A 7,699-nucleotide genomic window follows, 5' to 3' on the forward strand; every position below is an offset into this window, starting at 1 on the left:
CAGCGGTCAGCGCGCGTGGTTCCTGGTGGTGTGTACGATCGCCAGCGGTCAGCGCGCGTGGTTCCTGGTGGTGTATACGATCGCCAGCGGTCAACGCGCGTGGCTCGCTGCCGGCTGGCCCCAAAAACATCCTAATACATCCCGGCCCATTAAAACCAACAAGTACAAGTGCCGTCAGTCAAAACAGAGGTATACCTTCTCCATCGCCAGCTAATTTCTCTACGCTGCGTATATGCGGTGAATAGCTAGGCTTACATGCAGGGTGGATAGGGTGCGTATAAGGCCGCATGACACTCATTTTCTGAAATCTTCTATCTCTGTATCTACCTCTAGCTCGACGGTGCACATTTTCGAACACCACAGAAGCCCCCAGTAGACGGGACTGCATTTACTTGCATGCGTTCGTGCGAGCCTTGTGTGTTGCGTGCGTGCGTGTGTATGTGTGCGCGCGCGTATTGGTGCATGTTCCCGTGTGTGCATGTGCGTGTGTATGTTGGTGTATGTGACTGTGTGTGCATGTGGGTGTGTTCTTGCCTGTATGCGTGCGTGCGTGCTAAAACTACACTCTTCCAGACAGCACCCCCTCCCCCCGACTCTCTCCGTACCTTGCCACGCATATGGTGTGTGTTACGCGGCCCGCTTTTACGCAAGGCTGGTCATCCATCCGTCCATCAGCCCTCCGGCCATCGTACGCTACCACGTACGCTACCTACCTCTTCTGTTGAGCCTTGCTCAGCTAACCGAGGAATGATTGTTAGTACGCTGGGCATCTCCGGCCCTGGCATCGTGCCAAACTCGGTATGTTGTGTCAGTGCGGCGAAGGCCGGTTGTGTAACTCGACGGGAATCGGCGTTTATCGATGGAATGGTGGATAGCTTGCATGACCAGTTGGTCGTTGTGGTCAGACGCATACATTTTGGTTGTTAATGAGCGAGAGAGGATGAATTTTGTATCAGAACCTACGCCTGTTTTATTCTTGTGATCTGTAAATAGATTAATGATTGTGACAGAATATAGAGTTACTGATGATAGCGTAAAGTTGGTATTGCGGATGCACGCTGTCATGCAGTATGAATTCTGCTATTAGGGATGCACGCTGTCATGCAGTATGAATTCTGCTATTAGGGATGCACGCTGTCATGCAGTATGAATTCTCCTATTAGGGATGGGATCACGCTGTCATGCAGTATGAAATCCTGCCTATTAGGCGAATCACGCTGTTATGCAGTATGACATTCTCCTATTAGGGATGCACCGCCTGTTCATGGGCAGTATGAATTTCTCATTAGGCGTGCCACGCTGTTATGGAGTTGAACTTCTCCTAATTAAGGGATGCACGCTGTCATGCAGGTATGAATTCCCCTATTAAAGGGGATGCACGCTGTTATGCAGTATGAATTCGCCCGATAAGGATGGCCACGCGTTATGCAGTATGAATTCTGCTATGGGTATCACGCTATCATGCAGTAAGAATTCTGCTATTAGGGATGCACGCTGTCATGGCAGTAATGACATTCTGCTATTAGGGATGCACCGCTGTCATGGCCCAGAATGAATTTCTCCTATTAGGGATGCACGCTGCTCATGCGAGTATCGAATCTCCTATTAGGGATGCACGCTGTCATGCAGTATGGAATTCTCCCTAATTACGGATGGCCACGCCTGTCATGCAGATATGAATTTCCGTATTAGGGATGCAACGCTTTCATGCAGTATGAATATTATCTCCTTATTAAGTCCATGCACGCCTGTCATGCAGTTTCGAATTCTCCTATTACGGGATGGCACGGGTGCCCATTATCCAAATAAGCTCCGCCATTCAACGGCCCATACGTTAAGCATGTGCATACAAATTAATGTAGACATTGGCGTTTGCCAATCAAACGACCACAGCGTTGACATTGCATGAATAAGTTGTGTCATTTGGAGTTCCAATCTACGTAAAATAATAATGTCGTCTACGTAAATTAAGTTGTAATAACTGTAGTTTAACCCTAACGCCACTGAATTTTTACATATGTCGTTCCGATACATCATAGTTTTATAGAGTCGGTATGCTCGATTTAGATTTATTGCACGTGAATTATATTCACTATTTTGAAGGGCCATATCAAATCAAAACATTATGAATAAACCAAGTTTATATTTTACGCAGTAAATCTTCCCAAGAAAACCGGAGAAAGCATTTTCGCCACGCTATGCAAGAAAACGTTCGTTGCCATCTCGTGTCATCTTTATACAACAGAATGCGTTTTACTTGCTCAGTGACCGTGCGCGTGTCAGATCGTCATCTGTAGGTAGCATGCCTTGTATATGTATATCTATACTATTAAAGTAAGACATTATGGCTAAAAACTCGGAGGGGGTGAATTGCTGGCGTGAAACGTACACCACGTGTCGACAATGATTCCGTATCCTGCCTCTCAACTTTGGAAGAAAATGTAACCTCGCGAAAATGTGATTTTGTGAGGGAAACCTTGAAAATCTGTACACAATCTATAAATAGAACGAGGATATCTGTTGTCCATCTCCAACGTGTTAATCATGTTCTGTAACCATACCTCCCCAGTGGCCGAATGCATAAAGCATCGGACTTCAAAACCATTATTCTGGGTTGGAATCCCACCTCCGGAAATTCTGTTTCTTTACTTTTGGACTGTTAGTATGTACTTCTGCCACTTCACCGTTAATTTCAAAATTTAATTAATTTTTTACTACATTTAAACGTTTAGTAAAAATCTCAAAATAAACTATGGTTACATGATAATAATAGCGCAAACTGACGGAACACTTACGGAAGCCTATGTAGGTTACATATCAAAATATATATATTTTTATATAATTTCATTTATTATTTATTATTTTTTACTTTTTTATTTTAATGTCTTTTATCTTTGATTTATTATTATTTTTTATTCTTTGGGATGGGATGCGGATGGCATGGCATGGCCATGGCATGGCATGCGGTGTGATGGGATGGGATGGCATGACATGGCATGGCATGGCATGGCATCGGATGTCATTGGATGGCATGGCGATGCAATGAGATGGGATGGGATGGGATATGGGATGCGGATGCGTGCGATGGCGATGGGATGGGATGGCATGGATATGCGATGGATGGATGGATGCATGGATAGTATAGATAGTTAGATTTTTTGGGGTATTTTCCTTTCAATCAAGCGGTCACCAACTGAGTAGCGCTACTGATTTCCCCGGGTAACGCCGGGTATCCCGCTAGTATATATAATAAATATTGGGAATTTATACATTCATATCATGAATACTCGCTTGCTCTCCAGCGCGGTGGAGTGTAGAGCCTTCCGTGTAGGAATGAAGTTATATATCGCGAGATCTGTGTCAACACTTTGTTTTGTTAGCTTGAGCAAATATTCGGGAGATATATCAGTTGCACCTTTGCTGCACCGAACCGGAAAATATTAAGCACCGTTAGAGTTCTGTTGCTTTACTTTCTGTACGGAGTTGTGTTTGAGTGGTCCCGTAGTTGCCATTTTCGTGCTGGTTTCAAGTTCGTTCTCGGCTAGAGAATATCATACATGTTAGAAATCTGAATTGAAATCGTGTATATATATTATATACATATATATATATATGTATATATATATATATCAGGGATATATATATATATATATGTGTGTGTGTTTGTGTGTGTATGTGTGTGTGTGTGTGTGTGTGTGTGTGTGTGTGTGTGTGCGTGTGTGTTGTGTGTGTGTGTGTTGTGTGTGTGTGTGTGTGTGTGTGTGTGTGTGTGTGTGGTGTGTGTGTTGTGTTGTGTGTGTGTGCATGTAGTGTGTGTTTTGTGTGTGGTGCGTGCGTGCGTGCGTGCGTGTGCATGTGTGCGTGCAATGCGTTGTGTGTGCGTGCGTGCGTGCGTACGTGTGTGCGTGTGTGCGTGCGTGCGTGCGTGTGAGGAAAGAAGGTAAACGGGAAGAGTGGAAACGTGTGAGTGAGGGAGAGAAAGAAGAATGACGTATAAAATAGGCAATAGAAATATTGCCTGTGGAAAGGGGATACGATAGCTCGAAAGCACACGGGGGAAAACATGCGAAACCGGGGAGTAAGGGTGAACGTGAGATACCAATGTTATCGAGAAAGAGACAGAGATAGGGACAGAGGAGAGAGAGAGAGAGAGCTAGAGTTAGAATGAGAGTTAGAATGAAAAACGGAGAGAGGAACGTATTGAGTAAGAAAGAGTAAGATATATAGACGAGGAGAGGCGGAGAGTGACACCTGCCTACATGTGTGCGGCTATAGTATGGCGAGGCATCCACGTATAGTTTGCACCCGGGGGATAGCACATCAGTTTTAGGGCTGCTCTAGAGTATATAATGTAAAAAAAATTATTTCAATAAAATAGCATTTGCCGCATGAAGCATCGTTGCCATTGCTCCAGCTGAACTTTTTAGGGGGGTAATCGGATCCTACGAGCATCCCCGACCAGGTTTCCGTCGTAATTTCTCGAAAAGTGAACAGGGAATCTAGGGGATTGTACAAATAATAAAGATAGCAAACACGCTTAGAGTGTTGCCGACGTCCTATCTGGCCGAAGCGTCTGGGACGTGGCGAGGACGCCGGCGAGAGTCTTGCGTGGTAATATAATTCACATTGATTTCTGTAGGATGGAAGCGATGTCAGTCATTTATAGTGACATTGTTTCCTTTAATTTCTCCGGTGATGCAGAAAACCCGGAAGGCTCTGACAAGCAACTGTTCGCTTTTCTTGAAGGGTAGAGATGTTCTTATGTAGTCTATTTACTTGGCTAGGATAAAGTAATGGCAGGAAAGACACCACCATATTTTGTTAACAGTGTCAATATTGTCAGCGATGTTAACTTTGTCAGTAACGCAACATTGTGACAGAAACACTGACGTTACAACAATAATTGCCGAGTCTGGATTTTACTGTGAAAAGTAAAATTAATTAAAATTAAAATTATAGCACATTAGCATGTCATTAGTGTTTTGGAGGCTATAGTTTTACGATAACATTTTAGAATGTTAAGAAGCTTAACAGTTCTAGATAAAATTTCCAACTATAAAAGACAGTAGTAAACGGTACTTTATACACAACTTAATGTTTCATAAAATATATAAACTCGTTTGGTGTGGTTGTCGGGCCTAATATATGCATCAAAACTGAGAATTCTTTATTGCAGTGACTTTAGTATTCGGCTCGGGTTTTAAGTTAGCTTGCTGTGTGCCTGGGAAATGGCTTAGAGCGTACTATATGTGTTTATCTGTCTAAAACAAGCTTTAACTTTGGGAGATTAAAATAACCGTGGGGTGCCTAAGGCATATAGGTTTAGATGCGTTCTCACGATGGCGTTGGCCAGTAAACGTGGTCAATTCTGTGCGTTACCTATCATTAAGAAAGAATGGCAATGCAAATGAAGACGTCCCTGGTGATCCCGCTGGTTTTATATATTCTCACAACAGCTACTATACAGCTACTAGACAGGGCGATTCGAGCGTGCGTATATCATGTTGCAACAGTAGTAAACCGTATCAAGGCGCCATGACCCTGAGGCCACGACGACTCGCTTTAAACAAGTTAATAAAGCCGTGCGTTTGTTGGCTTACCAACTTCTCTCCATCCTGAGGTACATATGGCTAAAAATATTTGCTCAATGCATCACACATCTCTAGCCCGAATCGCATTTGTCGACATTCCCCGCACCTCGTGTACACAAAGGTTTAGGCGTACATGGTTATGTGATACCGCATAGAACTGCTGTAAACGTAATAACCAACAGTAAAAGTAGGGGACATGCGCTGCGCAAGCGAATTCCCATCGCAGTAGTTCTTCATGAATCATTTAACAGACAATTAATATTTTATTACCTGCGCGAGAATACGCTGTCTATTGCCCATCGCCCACTTTGCTACGTGTTAACTCCTCCCCCGCCACACCATATCTTTCGCGAAATGCAGCGGCGCTTTCTTGCGTGGCCGTAATACTGTATTTAGGCGCTTGTGTATTATTGGTGGTAAACAGTCAACGTCATACTTGTGTAGTGCATGACAAGACAACAGCCGGTCGGAGGGAGGGCCTTGGATGGGAACAGCGAGGGGGAGTAGCTGCGGATACGTAACGATGTGTAGCAGCACTATACTGCTCTCTCTATAGAGTATAGATGAAGGTGCTGTATAGAAGCTATCCTGGGCGATGATAATGATGTGCTTGTTGCCTACGGTACTGCTGCTGCTGCTATAATGCTGCATGCTTTGCTGCTGCTTCTGCTGCTGATGATGATGATACTGCTGCTGCTGCTGCTGATGATGATGATGCTGCTGCTGCTGAGGCTGCTGTTATCGCTCTGCTGCTGCTGCTGCTGCTGTTGCTGCTACTGGTGTAAGCGTTGTTGTTGCTGCTGTTATGGCTGCTGCTGCTGCTGCTGTTGTTGTTGCTGCTGCTGTTGTTGCGGCCGCTGCCGCTCCTGCTACCGCTACGGCTGCCGTTGCGGTGGATGTTGCTGTTGCTGTTGCTGTTGCTGATGCTATCGCTAGGGCTGCCGTTGCGGTGGCTGCTGATGCTGTTGATGTGGTACTGCCGTGGTGGCGGCGGTATGGACGAGTTCTTTTTATTCGCTATTCGTGCAATCAGTAATGACTGATATTTATGCCCGTATTATAGGTTGCTATGAAATGTTTAGTGACTTATTACGCAAGAAACCTATGCCCTTAAACCGTATTATGTTCGCAATATTTTTTTACTATAGTGGCAGAAAAACTGCAGACCATTTATGAATTGAAATGCGCCGAAAACGTGTTAATTTTCGTGCAATCGTAAAGTGGCCATCGGCGCTGTTTAATGAGAAATTTTACAACATCATAAATGCCACGGGACAGATTCTTTGAATTGTCCCCGCGCTAGAAGAACTGTGAATTTTACCATGTCGGTTCGGTTTGGTCATTTATCCCCGAGCAAGTAATAAAACTCGAGTCTCATATGTAATTGCAATTTCCACGCGCGTGCGCTCGTATTAATCGCGCGCGTAGTTTACGTATGATAAAAATTAGCAAAAATAAAATCAACTCCAATTACGTAACTTAGTTACGGCGTACTAGTTATTTCTAATGCCTCGCTAGGCATTATCTGCAAACTTACGTGATCACAAGGCAGAAACTGTGCAGGTTTGCGCCGCAAAGGGCGGCAAATACATTGTATAAATCTGCCGTTAATGAACCAGCGGCGAATCTTGCATCGCCTTTCTCATCGTAATACCCAACTAGATCCCCGCGCTGCGTCTAATCAGCGCTCGAAAATCAGCAGGAATGCGTCGGCGTGCAATTATTACGCAAGAGAAATGGCCGCCGTATCCGTTCGTCGATGTTTAATAGCGTGTATATGCCGGCTGGATCTTTGCGTTTTCTAAGCGAAGCTCGGACGAAGATAGAGTTGGCAATGTTCTCCGTAAGCGATGTCGGCGTCGGCTGCAGTGTTCGGCACATGCAGACGAGTCTGGGAGGCGCTAGTTTGAATCGGGACCTCATCGCACTAGGATCACGGTAGGATGTGCTCGGTCCGCATTTGCCTGAAGATTTCATTAAAGATGGATCCTGGCACGGTCTTTGAAAAAGCCCCGCTTGATAACTCTATTAACTGATTATTACATTGAGGATTTATAGGCGAGCCAATAGTATTTATCATGCCATTATATTGTAGAAGTTTCTCGATC

The sequence above is a fragment of the Priapulus caudatus genome, unplaced genomic scaffold (genome assembly GCF_000485595.1).
Source record: "Priapulus caudatus unplaced genomic scaffold, Priapulus_caudatus-5.0.1 Scaffold154, whole genome shotgun sequence".
NCBI lineage: Eukaryota > Metazoa > Priapulida > Priapulimorpha > Priapulimorphida > Priapulidae > Priapulus > Priapulus caudatus.